This window comes from Camarhynchus parvulus, chromosome 10, assembly GCF_901933205.1.
Source record: "Camarhynchus parvulus chromosome 10, STF_HiC, whole genome shotgun sequence".
Classification (NCBI taxonomy): Eukaryota; Metazoa; Chordata; class Aves; order Passeriformes; family Thraupidae; genus Camarhynchus; species Camarhynchus parvulus.
In genome coordinates, this window is record NC_044580.1 from 15143198 (window position 1) to 15162671 (window position 19474).

Genomic DNA, 19474 nt, shown 5'->3' on the forward strand with positions numbered 1-19474 from the left:
AGTGACTATCTATCACACAACAGTCAAATCACTTGGCTGCTGTTTTCTATGGGTTTGAACACGAAGACGTCAAAGTCTGGAGTGCACATGAGGTCCTCTGCTTTGCATTCTTACTGTGTGATGAGGACAGCTCTCACAGATCAATTTCTGCTCCCTGGTTCTGTAATGGATATACTGACAAATTCTGCAAAAGTGAAAAGTCTGATGCTTCTCGCCAAGAATAAGAATTTCAGGAGCCTCCTTATATTTGTCCCATTTACCTGATTTCAGGATCCCTCATTCATACTGTATTGATTTTACCCAGTTACCAACAGAGACGAGTGAAGAATCTTTAACAAGTTCTGAGAATTTGCCTCCTTTTTTCCTACATAGAGTGTTAAAAATGTTCATTACACAAATCCACTGAAGAATTCCCTGTTTGCTAACTGCCTGCGCTGCTATTTGACATTATCTAAATATATGTGGTTAAAACTGACTCCTGTTAACTATTCTTTCTTGAAAAAAATTGATTACAGGCACATTTCTTGAAGATGACTTAAAAAAAAAATTCAAAATAATTTAGAGCTAAATTGGCCAAAATGATTTGTGTCATATCTGAAGAGACTGCAAGATGGAATAGTGGGAACTCCTAAAATTTGTTTATAACAATCAGCATTTTTCCTCCTCCTCTCTGGTTAGTGCAAAGCAGAGTAATTGGGAAGAGGCCGCAACTGGACTTTTGACAACATTTATGGCATGTATAAATTGCACTGAACCACTTGTCCTTCATAATCCCAGAAAGAGCTTTTACACTCAAGATGTTTCCTGCATTCTATGTTCCTCCTAGCAATAAAAGCCCACAACAAAACAGTGGTAGGGCCTGATTCAATTTAATAGTGGTCTCCTCACAATACCTACAACTGTTTAATGTTATGAATCCTTAGAGTTATGCTACTCTTTCATCAACAAAAGGAAGGGTTACAACCTTCCCCATGTACAATGTTTTTATTGTATTTTGCCTTTGGGAATTGCCAGCCCAGTCTAATCTCTATCTAATGGTGTGTGAGGGAGAAAGGGTCCCATCAGCTCAAAGAGTCATTGATATTCAGGTGAGATCCAAGCTCTTTTCCAAAGTTTGATCATTCCTGCATCTTCAAGGGCTGTTTGGCATCTTATCATTCATATGTCAAGTCAGGTCTAAAGGTGATTGTGCTTTGTGAACTTCAGTGTGGGTCCTGAATTTTGCTCAGCATATTTGGAAAATTCTCCAGATTTCAGATTTTTAGCTGTCCTTAACATGGAGGAATGTGCAACTTGTTTTAACAAATTACTCAGCGAAGACATTGTTCATTACTCCTGTAACCCCTGTGCCAAAGACTGAACACCTCAAAACTATCAGTAGAGTATCTTCTTAGGACTTCCCCAAAAGGCAAATCTGAGCATAGGAGCCAATTCAGTGCTGAAATATGAGCTTCCACTATGGAACACAAGTGTTTGGCAGGAAGAAGGTGGTTTTCATGGATGCAAAGTTGTCTGTAATGACTTTATGATGTGTGGACTTTCCTGCATAAGAGGAATTATGGATCCTAATGAGCTTTCCAATCATTGCTAAAGATGATAGCAACAAAACACTGGGGTACTGAAATCACAGTTATCTCATACAGCAGAAAAAGGCTTCCCATTTTTGAGGGGAGGGAGAGGAGAAGGAATGGAAAGATGTACATTCTCAGCCATTTGTTCTAGACATCTTGAAAAACAAGGAGAAAAGGGGTTGAGAGAAAATGCAACATTCACACTGGAACCAAATGCAGTATATCTACAGACTGATTTATGTAGTGCAGATACTTTATGGAAAATTTTAATGCTGAATTCTAGCTATGATATTGAGAATATAGCATTTTCTTGCTACCGCTCTACTATATAATGAACATCTCCACTTCCCTCTATCATGCCAATCAATATTTCAGTATGAAAAGAAGGTAGATGATAAAACAAGGAAGATTTCCAGTGAAGTTCAAATGTAGGTTCCATAGGAAGAAAGCCCCAGCGTTGTACTTGCCTTTGAGTGGCTGAAGAACTGAGCTAACTGCTCTGTATTCCCAGCCTGGCTCCCTTCTCCCCACCTTAAATAAAAAGCCCTCCCATCATGCTTATTAACATTCCAGTTCATCAAAGCAATTGTTAAATTTAAAAAAAATCAGAAAAAAAAAAAAAAGAAAAAAGTTATTTCAGTGCCGATGGAAATTATTCTAACATTACATTTCAATAAAATCCCCCCTCCCCTGGTCCCTGTGTGTGTAAGCAATCAATGGGTTAAGTTTAGATCACTAGCGTATGTTCCATGACCCCAGAATGCTTCATCAAATGTACTCATTACCAACTGAGCAAGTGAATGAGTAGTTGTGAGCCGCAGTTTAAGCGCTGATGGGATTGTGTGTGAGCCCCAACGTGGCCGAGGTATTTAAATTTTGATTTTTGTAATGGGCTTTGACATGTTTCATTTCCTCCGAGGGAGCACTCAAGACCTCTGAAAGTAAATGTTGCTAAAAAGTCATCAAGGCAGAATATTAAAATGCCATCAAATGAAAATTTCACTAATGCAATCCGGCTAGGCCTTCAGGTACCCGAGCGAAAAGGGGAGTGTCAAAGGTCCCGCTTCTTTTAGTGAAACATTATTTGTTCCTCTTCACTGACTGTTTCTCCAAAATAAATTATTTAAAGTCTTATTTCTTTTTTCTCCTGGGCCTTTTAAAGTTCAACTACGCTGAGAGGAAATGTGGGGAGGGCTGCTGGGGGAAGGAGGTGTCATATGTGGAAATTTAACAAATTGCTGTGCATGCATCATGCGCTGGGAAGATTGGTTTACACTCTCTGGATGTCTGGAGCCTTGATACAGGCAGGGGATGGGCACTGACACGCTCTGGTACAGGACTTCAAACAAGCACAAGGGCAGAGACCCACACAGGATCACAGCTCAAGGACGGGGTTCAGCCTAGAAGATATTAAGCACGTTCCCCAAGAAACAGGAGGGATTGGAGAGCTGGTCAGCTCACCCAGCACCTTCCAGGGTTCCTCCCCTCCCCTGGAGAAAAGATGGAGGTTGTAAATTTTTCAGACCCGTTCCTCATTGAAATGGTAAAGCAAGAAGCATTCAGAGAAGAGTAATGAGGTGGTAGGAAAGCAATGTGGTGGTGAGTGTAGGGATCTTTCTTTTCAGTGGAAGACAGAGCAAAGGCAAAAGGGCATTGTGCTCAGGATAAAAGAACTGGAGACTCTGGTTTCACTTCCACTTGTTTTATGCCTGTGTAAGTCTGCAACTCTCTGGCCGTTCCTCCTGACTTACAACACTGGGCAAGACTTAAGCCCCTTGTTCCCAGCAATCTGGAGGCAAAATCAGAAAAGAGAAATAACAAGACACTATTTAAAGAAGCGTCATTCTGCTGAGCTTCATTCAGAGTTTACAAGAAGGATGAAACAGAGGCACCCTGACCTCAGGCAGAATCCCTTCCTGGCTGACTCCACCAAGGATGTTGGAACAATGAACTCAACCAGTGGAACAGGGAAGAGGAGAACTGCACCATCAGGCCAACCACTGATTGACCGAGTATAGGCAGGAGGCTTGCTACGGTCAAACTTCATAAAGCTGATTAACACATCTCTGCCTGAAACAGACACCACTGGGAAGAGGGCAGGCAGCAACTGTCAGGGGGACAAGCAACTATTAAAAGATAGTTGAAAAACAAGAGTTTCCAAATGATTCGTAACTACCCTTTGTAACCTTCTCAGGGATGTTTTTTTCGAGCAAAGGGAGTGAGTGGGGTTGTTTTTCCCTTCTCTCAGCCATTTGTGTATCGCTCTTGACTTGATGTAAACTCTGTACAATGTAGTTAATAAAAGTAAGTGAAAAGATATCTGAAGCAATCTCCCCAGTGGCTCCCCAAGTCCAGGGAAAAAAAAAAAATCCTCTCTGCACACCCACAAAGTAAGCAATCTCATTTCAAAACCCATTCTACCAGTTCCTGACATTGTCTGATTTCACATTAGCACAACGGATGGAAATGGCATTCAAGCTAATTATCTACAGGAGACTGAGCAAGAGGTTGAGGTGAGCTCCAAAAATTAAATAGGAAAAAGAAAAGAAACTAGAAAAACACAAAAAGCATTCCCCCAAAAGGCTCTGTAAAATCCTTTCAAAAAAATTTCATGGCAGAAAACAGAGGGCATGTTTTTTGGGAAATCCCTTGAAAACTAAGCCCAGCCTGAATGCCCAAGGAGAGAACCAGGCTCTTTGTCACCAGGGGAGTTTTGGAATTTACAAAGCATACACAAATACTTCCCACTTTTGGGGGGAGGATTTTGAAAACACCTGATTTGTGAGCCATCTGCCAAAATTGTGGCTCAGATGTGTTTCATCTCAATTGGGATTAGGGTGAGTGATCCAAAAATGTGCGTCTCAATCGGAATGTTGCGGGTCATGTCCCACGACATTGGTACCTTGTCTCTGCTGGTATTCAGTATGCAAATGGGATGCAGCATGAAGTGATCCAACAGCAAGATGTGATTGGGAGGCAAAAGATAGAACAGCATGTTGGGGAAAGAGAGAGAAGTATTGCAGGATGCAGAAAAATGGAAATGAGAGATTGGGGCAAAGCTGTTACAAGGAATTGAAGGTTGCAGTGCCTGTGAATGGGAGAGCTGCTGGGAGAGCATGGCTGGAAAATGATACAGAGACTGGAGGGAACAACATCACATCCAAAGTGGGACCTCAGGGACAGAAACATGAAGTCAATGGAAATATTTTTCTGAAAAGAGAATAGATCTCAGATTGGGAGAAAAGGGGTTATTTCCAAATAATGCTACTTTTTCTACTTGCAAGGGGTTTTGTTTGCTTGTTTTCAGAGTTTCAACTAAACTTGAACAACTAGAACTGCATTAAGACAAATATAGCCCCCCTTAGCCCACACAAGGTTGCTCAGAACCCAATATATATTTTCTTTCAGGTCACTCTTAGTTTCAATATATTTTGACATTTAAACTGAGAGCTCAAGATCTGATATACAAAACCAAAGACTGGAAGAATAACAGAAATTACAGAAAAGATAATACTCAATTTCTTCACACTTGGCAGTCATTTTCAGCAATAGTTACAGCTAGACAAATATTTTTGTTGTAAAAGCTTCTTTCAAAATGCCTTTTTGGTTTAAGAGCAAAGAAAAGAAAAAGTCAGACTGACCAAATTGTTTCTTTTGAAGAAGTCTAAGAAAAACGGCAACATTTTGTTAATTTTCTTTTTCAACTTGAATCGCTCTGTTCTCAGTACACTTTAAGTTAATTAAAATTAAGACTTCCCAAGAATAAAATATTTCACTGTGGATTGTTTTTTTCTTCAACTCACTGAGGCATTCAGGACATTAACAAAGGCTCTTTTTCAGCTGGACTTTAAACAGTCTATTTACAAAAAAAAAAAAATCACAAACAAGCTGAAAAATCAATTATGCACACAAATCTAGTATTGACCTTCTCTATAAATTACTCAGCCATCCAGTTCTGCCCACAAATTCATATGTAAGTCACAGTGAAACCAAAGGAAATTGTGAATATGAATCTGACTGTAACTAGACTGTTTAGCAAATCTTACGAGAAAACATATACTCAAAAAATAATCTAGGAAAGAAAACATGAGAACTCGCAAAAGAAGTTACATTTTCATTGCTTTTGAAGACAATTTTTGAAACTTCCGAAGAGTTCATTGGCAGTGAACAAGAAACCCCAAATTCCCTTCTGCTTCACAGATAACTCTTCTTTATGGTTTGTATTTTAAGATTAGATTGAAGGACTGAGAGCCTCTGCTCTCTGCTGATTTCTAGTATGATTTTTAATATGCCCAGAAAACAACAGGGAGACATCTGGAAGCATGATAGGATGAAGAAGCTCGGAACAGGACAGGCAGCCTGCAGGTGAATTTTAACCCAGCTGATCCAAGCAGACATTTGACCTTTGCTAAAGCCTGGTAGTTCCTATCTTCAGAGTTTCAGTGTCACACCACATTCACTGGGATGATGGCAGAAGAGACATGAGGGGTGCTCAAACTCCATCCACTCCTGTGGCCCAATTCTGTGCTTTAAATTCCACATATACTTGGAATGGCTTTGAATCTGAAACAGTTGGAAACCATTTGGGACTTTAAAGAGAATCTCTGTTTCAAAAGCAATCAAAAACTTGTTGTTGTTGTTTTCTATTTGTGAGGTTCTTTCTTCATGGCAAATGGCACAGAAAAGAAGCAAAACCTTCTAGAGACACCATTTTGGGGGAAAGACAATTGTCAAGGGGAGCATTTGACAAACTCCTTCTATAGCAGAAAATCCTCTGTCCCCTTTTTATCTAACTTGGCACAATGAAGGTATGATGCTTACAGAATGCACTGTGTTTACTTAAGTTTCTCTTCCAAAAACTCAATCAGCAGTGCAGCCTCACCATCTTATTCTGTAATTGGCAATTACAGCCTGGCTGCCTTGACACCCAAATATCTTCATATGTGTTATTCTATTTCCCGCACAGGCAGCTCAAAGCAGGGCAGCAGCATGTCTGCATCAAGGAACAGGGTCAGCAGTTTGTGTTTAAGCCACTGACTCCACACATGAACTTCCCTCACATTTTTTGCCTTTCTTTGACCTTCATGTATCTAACTGGAAAATGACTTTTTGAAGAGAGAAGTGCTATTCATTGGAGAAGATTCCTGAACAGCAACAACAAAAGAAGGAGGGTTAAAAGGGCCTTCCAAATTTTCCATTGGGAGTTTTGACCTAAAGCTTGGAATCATGAAAGCTTGATTTTTTTCCCCCCCTCCTCTGGCTGGATCTCTGAATTTCACAGCAGAGTCTTACTGCAGTATTATGTGCCTCCATGCAGTTTGGGAAGCTGCTTCTGACTGACAGCTCCTGAAAGGCCCATAAGAAACACCATGTTGATTGCTTCAAAACAAAAGCTTTAGAGTCTCTTCTGATGAGCCTGCCTCCTCCACTTAATATCTGAGATCTGCTGAGGTGGGTTCTGGAAAGAAAATTATTCAGGAAGCACTAACAATGCACTTTAATTTTCCTCTGGACCTACTTGCTGCTGAAGCACTCCCAGTTTGCTTCTGAGAAAACTACTTTCTGACGAACATTATTTTAAAAGTCACTGCTTTGTCCAGGAGAAAAATGAAGACCATTAATTCTGTCTAATAATGAGAAAAATACTCAGCATATTATTTGTACAAATCATGTTATGGCAAACTCAGGTTTCTGTAGGTAAAGAGCCTTATTACATTCATCCTGCAAAAGCATTCTGCTTTCAAAAGCAAAAAAAAAAAAAGCCCCAAACAAACCCCAAACCTGCAGCTGTTGTAAACCTTCATGTTCGGTAAAAAAGGAAATCCCAGATAAGCACATAGCTCTGATTACATAGACCTGTAGTTTCCAGAGTTCCCTTGTATTTATAATCTTTCAAGGGAGAAAAAAAGGAAAAGATGCAGAAGTTTTGAGTATTAGGGAAAGGTGAATAAAGCCATGGTTAAATGTATAGCTGCTGTGAAAATAATAAAACAACATTTGGAATAAAACTGTAAGGTAGTGGTACCAGTATGAATAAGCAGTTTATCATCGCTTTGTCTGCAAAATTATACAAAACAGAAATTCACAGAAATGCCAGAAAAATAAAAAGCAGTAGTGAAATTCTTTCTTAAAATCATACATGAAAACTAGGAGGACCCTTTAGCACTGGGAGATGGTGAGTCAGAGAGAAGATGAGTTGAAGAGTTTGGCAAAATAATGAACAGCTTAGAGAAGTTAAATCAAGGAATGATTTATCACTCTTCCTATAACCCAAGAACAATGGAGTGCATTTAAATTTGAGAAAGTAAACAGTTTCCTTGGTGTTGCTTTTTTACCCAGTGACTTATTAACCTACGAGATTCATTACCCCAAAGCCTCTCTGGAGTCCAAAGCAAGATCGAAAAAGCCATTTGACATTTATTTTGATAATGACAAAAACTACTGTTCATTTTGAACATCTTCAGCCCACTTGTTCCAAGGGGTTGGGATAAACCCTCGGGCTCCCTGGCAGAAATCTAAACCCTAATTATTGAGGGTCAGGAAGAAACTTCTCCTCCTGGCAGGTCATCCCAGAGTTGCCCACTAGAGGGTCTCCAGGGTGTTCCTTGAAGGCATCTGGTCTTGGTCATCATTAATAGCAAAGAGAGGCCTTATCCAGGATAATCATTCCCATTTTCCCATGTGTTGGTGTATTCCCGTATGCAAACCCTCTGCAAATGTCTGAGTCTTGCAGAACACCCCTTTCACTGGAGAGCTTTCCCGCAGGAAAAAGGGAAGTCAGCTTGTCCCTCTGCCTGGTTTTACCTCCCCAGTCCTCCAGGCTCAGATCAGAACAAAGAGCTGTGGGGGAGCAAGGGGAAGACATAAACCAGGAGTAACAATCCTGCATCCCTTTGCAGAGATTTTAATGGTATATGTGTGGAAAAGTAATAAATGGGACATAGCCCATTAGGCAAGAACAAATTCTCTTCCCATAATTTTATCTTTGTTTAATTGAATATTTAATTAGTATAAATACCAAACTAATTTTTTTTTTTTTTTACGTGTTCAGTACATTTAGCAAGAAGTGTTGATCCCGGTCTGCGTCTTGAGAGGCATTTATGCAGACACGGACAGCAGCCATGCCCTTCTTGTCCCCTTCTGTGTGCTAATAGAAGTGAGCGGGTCATTTGGCATTAGCAAAGGAGTAACTTAGCATTTGCACTGAGCTGAATCTTGCCAGACTGTGTGCATATTGGAGCCAGTAGACAGCGGCTCCTTTCACGTTGATGAATGGCTTTTTTCAAGCGTTCTGCTCCCTAGTTATGAGAAGGGTGACCCGGTCAGGAGACGACTTTATGAAGCTATAAAAAATGTATGTCACTTCGGACTCTCTAATGTCACAGGGAAAAAAAAAAAAAAGAGAGAGAGAGAGAGAGGGAGGGTAAAAAAAAAAAATCCTGTGCACAAAAAAATAGCAGGGTAATAAGCCTGTTTTCAATGCTCTAAATAGCTTTCTGTCTACAGCCCCTGTGTATCCCTGTGAGCTGGGGCTGCTGCTTGCTTCAACAAAGCAGCAAGGGTTTTGTGTGTGTTTAAAAAGGTTGATTCTCTTTGCCTTCCTATCACAGTAAATGCTTATCATGATGACAACAAGGCATTGGGAACTCAGGTCGGGTGGCTGTTACGTCGGCTGCTGCGAAAAAGCTATAATGCACTTTAAAAAAAATAAAAATGTAATCCACTCAAGGTGCCTCTGACTTTTAAGTATGCAGAACAGCTCGAGAGAAAGGCACCATAAAAGCAAAGTAGCTTTGAAAGGGCCCTTTCATCTAGTATTTTATAAAGTATTTTCTCTGTGTCACTAAGAATAAAAAGTAAAGGGTTGTCAGGTATGTGTGCCCCTATGCCTTTGGTTAATACTCTGGAGTTTAAAGATACCACCGTGTAGATTTTAACAGATGACCCTCTGTAGATCCATAATTTAGCATTCATTGAATCTCCCTATTTCTTTTTAGGCTTTGATATGCATATTTCATTGCATTAGATGCTTCCCCCTCCCTCATGTCCCCCTCCACCCACGTCCCAGAGATGTAGCACATTTTATAACTGATGTTAAAATGTTAATTTGCACAAGGTAAGTGGCCCGGAGGATTGAGGGCAGAGGCCTTTTCTTTATTAGGATTTCAATTAGTCACGGGCCAAGTTGGGAACGCCCGAGTTCTGGGTTTGAACACCACCCTTGCCAAAGCTGAGATGCAAAAGCTCCTGAACTCCTAGACCCAACCACTAGTCTGCTTTCCTGTTTTTCCTGGTGGGATTTCCAGTTCTCACCCCGCCCGCCACTGGAACAACTTGCATCACAGCAGAAACAGAGCTAAGCTGTGAGTCGAGTGCCAGGCTGAGATAAATCATGGACATGTCTTTGTAGAGACTTGGAAACCTCTGTGGTTTTTTGACAAGCAAAAATTGGCCTGGGAGGAACACAAATCAGCAGGATTCAATAACAGCAACATGCAAGTCAGTGCAAATGGGCGGAGGTGACACAGAAATGGAACTTGCACCTTTCTGGGATTCTGTGGGGGCACAAAATGGATGTAGCTTTAATTCATTTAGAAGCCCCTGGAGACTGAACTGAGTCCTAATGAAAGTTCCCACCAAAGTTAATGGACCTGATTCTCTTCTTATTGCAGGGCGTAATTTTAATTAAGTCAATCGAGTTACACTAGCATTAAAGTGGTGGATGTGAGGGGACTAGCAGGTCTTGGGAGAGTTGAGCCTCCTAATGACAGGACTAAAATGGAACCCTGGAAATTCCGAACACACTTGCACTGAAATAAATTCAGCGTAATTACATCAAAACACATCCAGCAAGCAGTGGCCTGAATTCTGAGGGAATGTTCCATGCTCGTCACTGTGTAATCCCACTCTCTTCCTCATGGAAGCAAGATTAGGATTTTGCTTTCAGGGGTTGGAGAGCAGAAGGAAATAGAAATCCAGAGAAAGAAACACTTTGATTATATTTTCATTGTTCTTGACTTTAACCAGTATATACTGAAATCAATAGCAGAGCTCTTGCTTCTTCCTCACTGAAGGAGACAGACCCTAAACAATAAAGGAAATGGAAGCAAAACACAATCTCTGCTTCCAAAAGCTTCTTATCTGTGGAAACGCCTTACAAAGCATGGGATGGAGGGGGAGCTTACACTGACCTCTAAGAAGGTGTAACAGCTTGTGACAGTGCTGGCTGTCAGCACCACAGCACCCTGCCTTAAGCCTAGTGGCACTTTTCATGCCATGAAAGAAGGAAAACCATCACCTGGCATTAACTCAGTGGCCCCCTTCTGATCCAGCTGGAGAGCAGATGACCCCAAATCACCAGTGTCTGAGATGGATATAGTGCAGCAAATCCCAAGAGAGCTATTTAAAGCCACACTCCTTTTTTTTTTTTTTTTCCATACTTTCATCCACTGAAAATATTTAAGCTTGGTAATGCATAAAATATATATTTTTGCAGGAAAAAAAATTCCCACCATTTAAGAATTTATTAACAATTTACATAATTGCTTAAGTAATCTGCATAATTGACAGAAAGTTTAATTTGACCTTAGTTCAAATGCAACACTTATGGTTTTAAATTGAAATGGGTATAATTCATTTATGAGAGTAATTAAGCCATAGTGTCTAACAAATACAATGTATGCTGCCTGAGGCCTTCAAGGCCAGAACATACTATTAGGATGTTTTATTTAAATATGTCAAATCTGTTCATCTCCAAAGCTGCCTGTGTTAAAATATGTCAAATGTCTTACTTGACCTTTAAGGTGCCCTACTGAAAACAGGGCATTAAAAAAAAATTAAAAAAAAAAAGAAATCACAGGCTTTCCTGTGTGCCTAAGGAAAGGCAGGAGTAGTGGAAGGGAGACCAGAGGAGGAGTGCTCTGACTGAGATTATGCTGCCTACCATAACTATGCAATTTAAGGAACTGGTTTTGCCTTCACTAAGTGAAATCCACTGCTGTGAGCAATGCCAGTACCAGGCTATTTCCAGCATTGTGAGCCATCCAAACAGACCTGAGGTGCTGCAGAAATCCTTATGTTTGCCCTCTGCAGAGACAACCAGGCAATCCCTGGGAATCCCTTGGCTGGGCTGAGAGCATCCAGCTTCTGCCACCATGAGCTAGGAGAGGGGAGGCCACCCCCAGATGTCAGAGCTAGACAGTGATCTCCTCCCAGATTACCCTCCCTGAGGATGGCTGCTCAAGGCTACAGCTGCCCTTTGAGGACAAGGTCCACCAGTCCTTCCTCAGTCTGCCCAATGTGTTCCTTCAGTTTTGTTCCCCTTGACATTTTGGCTGCCAAGGTCCCAGACTGTCCCTATATTTGGATATACAGAGTCTGATCAGTTGTTGCTGTTTTGTCTTTAGGATTAGCAAATAAAAGGCTGCTTAATATGGATTCTGAAAAGCAGGATCTAAATCTGTGGATGTGTAACACGTTTTTTAATCAAGTCTTCTCTAGGGCCGTGGTCAGAAGAGTTGAGATTGTCTTGAAGAGACCTGTTAGCTGGAAGAATTTTATTTTTATTGTGGAATATGTTATCTCTGCCATGTTGCTATGCTGAGATCCCCTTCTGGGCCTGTTATTTCCCAGGGTTTAGGACTCAGGCTGTGAACCCACGCCTGATTTCATCTGATTCTCCATGTTGGACAGCTTGACTGACTCATCCTCCAAATGCAGTTCCAGACTTGCTGGTGTACAGCAAAACCTCAGCTCCTCAGTCTTTTCAACAAGTTGCCAGTTAGGTACTAAAATGCTGATCATTCTTTCCTGAAAGGACATTCACTGTCATCAGGTAGAAAAATTCATGGCTATGTGGTACATGCTATAACTTCTAATCCTTCTATAGTCAAAAGAAATGGAATATGAAACAAGACTTTGCTTTTTTTCCTCAAGAGGCATGTTCCTAGCGTATTCCAAGGCAGACCTACTCACTTTTCTAATTGAGATATGATGTGATATACATAGGAGGGAGAGATGAGATGCAGGATGAATGTATGCCAAGTAGCGATCTCAATTACCAGCCATGTAGATTAAAACTGTCTGATATCAAGGAATTTATTAAATGCCTTCCATAAGCTACAAGAATATGCAGAAGAGCAGTTTTGCCCACTCTTGTAGTTGTGTCACTAGTTTGATGATGGATGGTTTTTTTATCCTAAGGAACAGCTTCAGAGAACGAGGAGCTTGAAAAAAAGGAGCTTGAAAAAAATTCTGCTTTCATTAAAAAAAAATGGAAGAGATGATCAAATCACAACAGTTCAACAAGTCAGCATGAGTCAGCTAAGCTGCAGCAACCTTTCCTGGGCATGCTTTTATCTTAAAGGAAAGGCCAATTTACAGGGTGAGGCTCAGCCTGCCATGAAAGAGGGCAAAGTGGTGTGTGTAATTTTGCATTTGCCCCAGGCATAGAAATGCACTTGCAGCAAATCACTGCAGCTCAGCTGGCACATGGTAACTGTTCCCTGGCAGCAGGTAGGAAACGTGCATTTTCACTTGTTCATAGTGATGGATAATTGGAAACACCACCCTAATTAATCCTAAATAAATATGGCCCATTAATGGAGGCACATGCTGATTGATTGATTTTCTTAATTTAGATTAAGAACTAAATAGCTAGTTATCTTTTCCCACCCCAAAAATGCAACCTATGGTTTCAGAATTATTTTCTAGGAAATCAATATTAGGACAAGGAAGAAGAAATGCCCAGTCAGTTGATGAGCCTGCATGACCATGCATTGTTCCAAATTGTTAGGAGTTTTACAATCCTGACTGAAAAAGCCAAGGAAATATTTACAGGGACCTCAAAGAACAGAGGCAAGACCCAGATTTTGGAGAAAAAAAAAAAAAACACCTCTTCAAATGTGGTTTGTTATATCATTGGATTATCTTCAGCTGCATTGGTCCTGTATAAATGGGTTAAGAATTCCAGAGCCAGCATCATGATGTAAGGGAGCGAGTACATTGTGGTTTTAAGGAAAGGTCACATTTAAATGTCAAAAAGTGAACGTGTTTCTGGCATTGTGTTCCAAAGTAACGAGTGGGATTATTAACTTTGTTTAAAAAAAAGGATTACATTCTTTTGCTAGTGTCCAACCCCACCTGAGAGGAGATTTTCCGCTTGTCTGGGAACCATCCAGGTGAGATTTAGAAGGAGTATCTTTGGAATGGGAGAGGAGGGTGATTGTGTTGGTGAGGTGATTCCCACCACAACCACAGGATCAGCCCAGTGAGGCTGCCTGGGATGTCTGCAGGGCAACCTGACCTCAGCATAAAAACAAGGCCACTGTGCAGATCTCTCCAAACAAGTTTGATTCCAGAACATCTGCCCAGAATCAAGCACCACCAGTGAATTACTGATCATCACTGCTGATCTAATAATAATCTCATAAATAATACATCGGCCTCAGCTCCAGGCAGCCAAGGCTGCAGCATGAAGTACTACTAACCCTGGAGGCACAGATTCTTCTGAAGGGTCTCAGTTGAGCTTGTACCATCAGTTAAAAGTGAATGGGCTTCACAGCATTTAATTGCCTGATTTGGAGTTTCTAGGGAGGCATCTACATAGTAGTTGGACATTAGGTAGCACAGAGTGATTATATATCTGTACTAGATAGGCTATTTCTATAATAAAAAATATATTTCAACTGATTAATAAAATATCACATATAATTATTATATGGAAAATCAAATATTTCTTGGCTTAAATAAAAAATCCCCAGAAGCAATTTTATATAGTGTGAAAGTTTAACAAAGTTTCTATTTGTAAACCTCTAGTTCTGCTTTAGTAAGAAGGGCAGTGATTAAATCAGTCAATTGATCATTATTCAGTCCATTTCTTTCTGAACATCCTTGCCTAATTCAGCAATCCATGTTTGCCATTTTAGCCTACTCAGAAGCACTGTGAGAGCAAATCTGTATGTGGAATTATACTCTGTAGCCCTACGTAATTAGCTTTCCATCCTGCTATTTTTCATCACAGAATCATGGAATCATTAGGATTGGAAAAGACCATGGTGAACATAGATTTTTTTTTTCTTTTTAAGAAAAGAGCCAGTATAAACTAAAATAAACTAAAGTGCAGGTTCCAAGGTGAACGTAGGTTGGACCTTCACCAGCAAGTCACTAAGGAGCATTGCAGCTCTCGTAAGGAGTATCCTGGCAAAATCTGCCTTGTTGTCCAAAGCCTGTCAGTTCAAAGGAGGTAGAGATTAGTTTTGAATACTTATCCAGACCAGTCTGACATAACCCTGAAATATCTTTAATGTGTTAACTCCCACCTCAGTTGAAGTTTGAACAAAAGGGCTTCACACCAAAGTTTAGAATCATTGTGTAAGAAGCCATCTTTAACTCTTTTTCAAAAGCCGACTACATTTAATGACTGAGAGGTAGATTCTCCTACCAGAAAGGACTTGCCAGAGTTCTTGGAGTGCTTGGACAATGCTCTCAGGCACATGGTTGATTCATAGGGCCAGGAGTTGGAATTTGATGATCCTTCCAACTCAGGATATCCTATGATTCTACCCCATTTTCCATAGTGAATTACTACAGAAGAAATGCACTGAAATTGTTAGGGCTTCCAAGGATCAGATGTCATGTGGTAGGAAAGGCAGTGGGCAAACTGACAGAAGAGAGGGATGGGTCCTAGGAAAACTGCACTGACTAAAGTAAAATATCAGGAACAAATCCTACAACCTGAGGTTTTACTCACCTACATTATTTTCCTTCTTTCATTACATGTTTTTCTAATATTTTTTTGCTCAGGTCCTGATGCATTATTGTGTATTCCCACAAATAATTGTAAGGGCAGCTGACATCATTTAGGCATCAAAAAAAATCTAATAGGGCATTTAGATGTGCAGGTGACCTTAAATACACCCACTGAGAGCACAGAAGTGGAAAGAGAGCTTTAAAGGCCTCTAGTGTTTAAGTGCAGGTGATTCTGTGTTGTTTCATTTGAAGTGGTTCTAGCTGGGCTTGGAATTTGTGTCCCTGCACCATCAGAATGGCCTGGAGTTTCTTAATTACCAAACAAATGGAGAGTAGCTGCTTGATTTTGACAGCTCCTTTGTGTATCATTCTTCACAGAACATGAATGATTAATGGAATTTTCCCAACACAGTCAAAGTTGTTTACTGATGGAATTAAAGCTGAAATTGGCAGTGCTCTTTAGGGAAGACTTTTTCTATAATGTCACCAGACCTGCCAAGCTCTCCTAAAAAATAGGAACAATTAGTGATGGGTCAGAAGGATTCTGGGTATTAAAAGGTTTGGTTCTCTCCAGTGAAGGAGAAAAGGGGGGTGGATGGGTGAAAAAGAAAAGAGGATAAATGAAAAAACCTAAAGCCTGTTATTGATTATTTCCTTCAGGGAGTAATATCCTTGGACCTGAGTCCTATTCTTGAATTAAAAGGGAAAAAAAGTTAAATTTCAATATCTGAAGATGTGAAATACAGAGAAGAAAATGGATAAAGGAAGCCAATGGTCAAATTTTCATGGTTAAGCACTTCTCATAGGATAAACAAACATGAAAACTACTTGGCCTCAGTGAGTGTAGATTTCACATCGTCAACACAAGGTGACAATTTATGTGTCAGTGTCAAATGTGTTGAGGCAGTAACTGTCAAGGGGTGGAGGAAGAGCACAACTGCACATCTGGAACAGCTGTATTTAGAACATGGCACTTGTGGTTATGCTGCCACTTTGAGCCTTAGAAATGCCTGGAGGAACAGCTGTCTGGTGCAGAAGGCAACCATTGCTGGAGGACATGGAGTATCTTGTGCATTTTCTCTTGTAGGAAAAGTCACAGGGCTCTAGGATGGCCATGGAAATGTACCAGTACAGCCTCTGGGAATGGGAATACTCAGGTGAATGAGACAGATAAGATTTGGGGGTTCCTGATACGTTTTGAGAGCATGAAAGGAAGCTGACTGGAGTGACACAGGCAGACCTGCTAATTAATAATTTGGAATTATTCTGAATTTATCCATAATTCCTCTTTTTCTCCACGTATTTCCAACATTTGCCTTCTTGTCCCCTTGCATTGCCAGATTCTACAGGCAGAAAAATTTGTGGGAGTAATATCCTCCCATCAGCAGTGGTTCATCTGGGACACACTTACAAAGTTCATAATAAAGGCAAGCCCTACAGAGCGTGCTCAATGTTTAAAGTGTTTTATGAACAACTTCACACCAACCCCAGGAGATAGTTAGATAAGCATGTGATTTATTTTTATTCCCATTTTCCAGATGGAGAAAAAATAGTGAAGTGACCTTCTAAAGGCCGCAGAAGGAGTTGAAACAGAGATGAGATCAAGGAGTTCCTGACTACCCTGTGTGTGGGGAAAACATCAGATTCTTCTGCATCTCTCTTCTGCATCTATTGCACTGACAAAGGCCTTTCACCACACTCACATGAACATGTCCACAAGATGGATTTTGATGACTGTAGTGGAATCTGGTAGAGGGCCAGGACATTTTGGTTTTTAGCTATCCCGTATAATATTTGCCTGATGTGCTTTTCTCTCTCCTGCCTCTAAGCATTTTTCAATAAATAGGCAAAATTATCCAGGAGCAAGGCTGCAAGGGCCAGCAGGGAGCCAGTGAAGTCACGTCTCCCATACTTGTATAGTTAGCAGCAAGTATATATAACACAGCCCTGCCCTTCCTCTTCTAATGAAAGTGGCTCACCACCAGGTAGGTGATCAGCTGCCAAAGGAGATTAATCTCCCTTTTTAGCATGTGTTTTGGGGTTGGAAGGGATATCAGTTGCTTTGGTATGTTTTTAACATCATCATCTAAAGCGTAGCCAAGGGTTATAATCAGACCCTTGGGAGAGCAAAGGTACAATAGATAGCTAAGTGGCTCTAATCCACAGCAGCACGATTATCTATTGATAACTGCCTCCTCCCTTTTAGCTGTCCCACTGACAGTTTGGTTAATAAAAACAAATGAATTCAGCATGCCATGGTCAGTAGAGAACATGCATTGGGGGTGTGAGGGCGGGGGAAGGTTAACTGTTCTCTTTGTTTGCTTTTCTTTTAATGCAAAACCCAACTGGCTCGGTGATGTCCAGATATGCACAAACACCCATGCCAGATATCCACTTGCACAGACAGGAGTAATCCAAGTACAAAAGGGAAGACTGGGGTGGAGGAAGGGGAAGTGGCTGGGGCCAAGTGACGGGAGCCAATTCTTGCTCTGATGTACTCCTGCTGCCTTTGTGATCTTGGGCAAGACTCTTGCATTAAATTTAATAGCTGGGGCTATTAGTGACTGATTTTAATTAGAAAGCAAAAGGTCCTTTCACCTTCCGCTACTAAGTTTGACCTGAAGTTAGTTATCTCTAGTTAATTCTGTACTGTTGTGCCCTAAAGTCAGACTGCAGGACCAATGAAAATGTAGCTTCTACTGATCTTTGTAGGATATTTAGCTTGATCATACCAGTCATGATTTCCCCACAAATAAATTTCATAAATAATTTTCATTTTCTGTGCAACAGCAACCCCTTTCTTTTATAATCCCCTGGCAAATTTATGAGGAAGGATACAATTTTGGAGGTTTTTAAGAATTACTTTTAAGAAAACAGTAAAACTTAGTGTTGGAAACACTTTCTGAAAATTCTAGAGCTGAGTCTCCTCAAGCACGGATCATGGATTGTGAGTGACGTGCCCAAGCCTGGTCAGAGTCACCATGGGGATATTCAGAGTTATTTGCATTACACCATAACAATCTGACAAGGGAAGTTCAGCACAGCAAGATGGTACAGATCCACCCCATGTATGTACCACACTGTCCATTGGCTTTTGCCATTCCCTCACTGGGAATTAAACTCGGAGGGTTAAATGTTGAGGAAAATGAATGCTTTTCCCATGTTTGAAAACCATCTGCAAAAGGTAGAAAGTCTTAGAAAATAAAAAAGTAAAAAAAAAATTCCCCAAATAAAAAAATTCAACCCCCAGCTTATTTGTTCATCTATCATATTTTCCAGACGACTGGTCTCTTGAGAAACCTTGAAACAAATAGCCAGAAGTGAGTGGTGGGGAGAGGAAAGATATATATGTCATGGAGCTACCTATATTTTCTACTGGAATGTAACTTTCATGTATTTTCCTGATGCTAGCAAGGGTGGGGTGCTGGTTTGACAGTAAAACAGTGTACCTGAAAATACAGGGACACTACTAGAAGAAGTCAAAATTCCTTTAAGAAATGGTTTGCCCAGGCACTGCAAGTGTCCTTGAAGTTCAAGCACTTTTATAACATTCATTTGATCATAAGACTGCCTGGTCTTGTGCTATTTTAAGCAGTTCAGAGACAGATAAACATCTGCTACAGTAAAAAAAAAAATTTAAAAAATCAATTGATCACATGCCCAGGCAATGCTTACCATGGTCTGTACTTATTTTGGCTAAAGATATACAGGGGAGTTTTCAAAATAATGCCCTGGAGGGAATAAATTAGCAAGGCAGTTGAAACAGCAACCACAACACCCTACCTTAATGGAGCCATTCGAAAAAAAAAATCCAAATAATTTAATCTCTAACAAAGGAGGGCCTGTCAGGTCAGTAACCCAGATCTGAGGTAGTGGTGTCATGTAACAATACTGCTTGACTTGGTGTTCATTTCCAACACAAAGTTCAGCCTAACAGCAGCTGTCAAATACCTGTGGTTAATCCCCCCGTAGCTGCTTTGGTACAATTTTGGTGGTGTAATACACAGGATCACCCGACCCCAACAAGGCCACCACACTGTTAACACTTTGCCCTTGAGAGGCACTTGAGTGGGTTGGAGCAGTTAGAAAATTCCCCTCGGGTGTTTAGGAGAAGGACCTGCTCAGGCTCCTGACTGCATCTCCACTGTACTTCG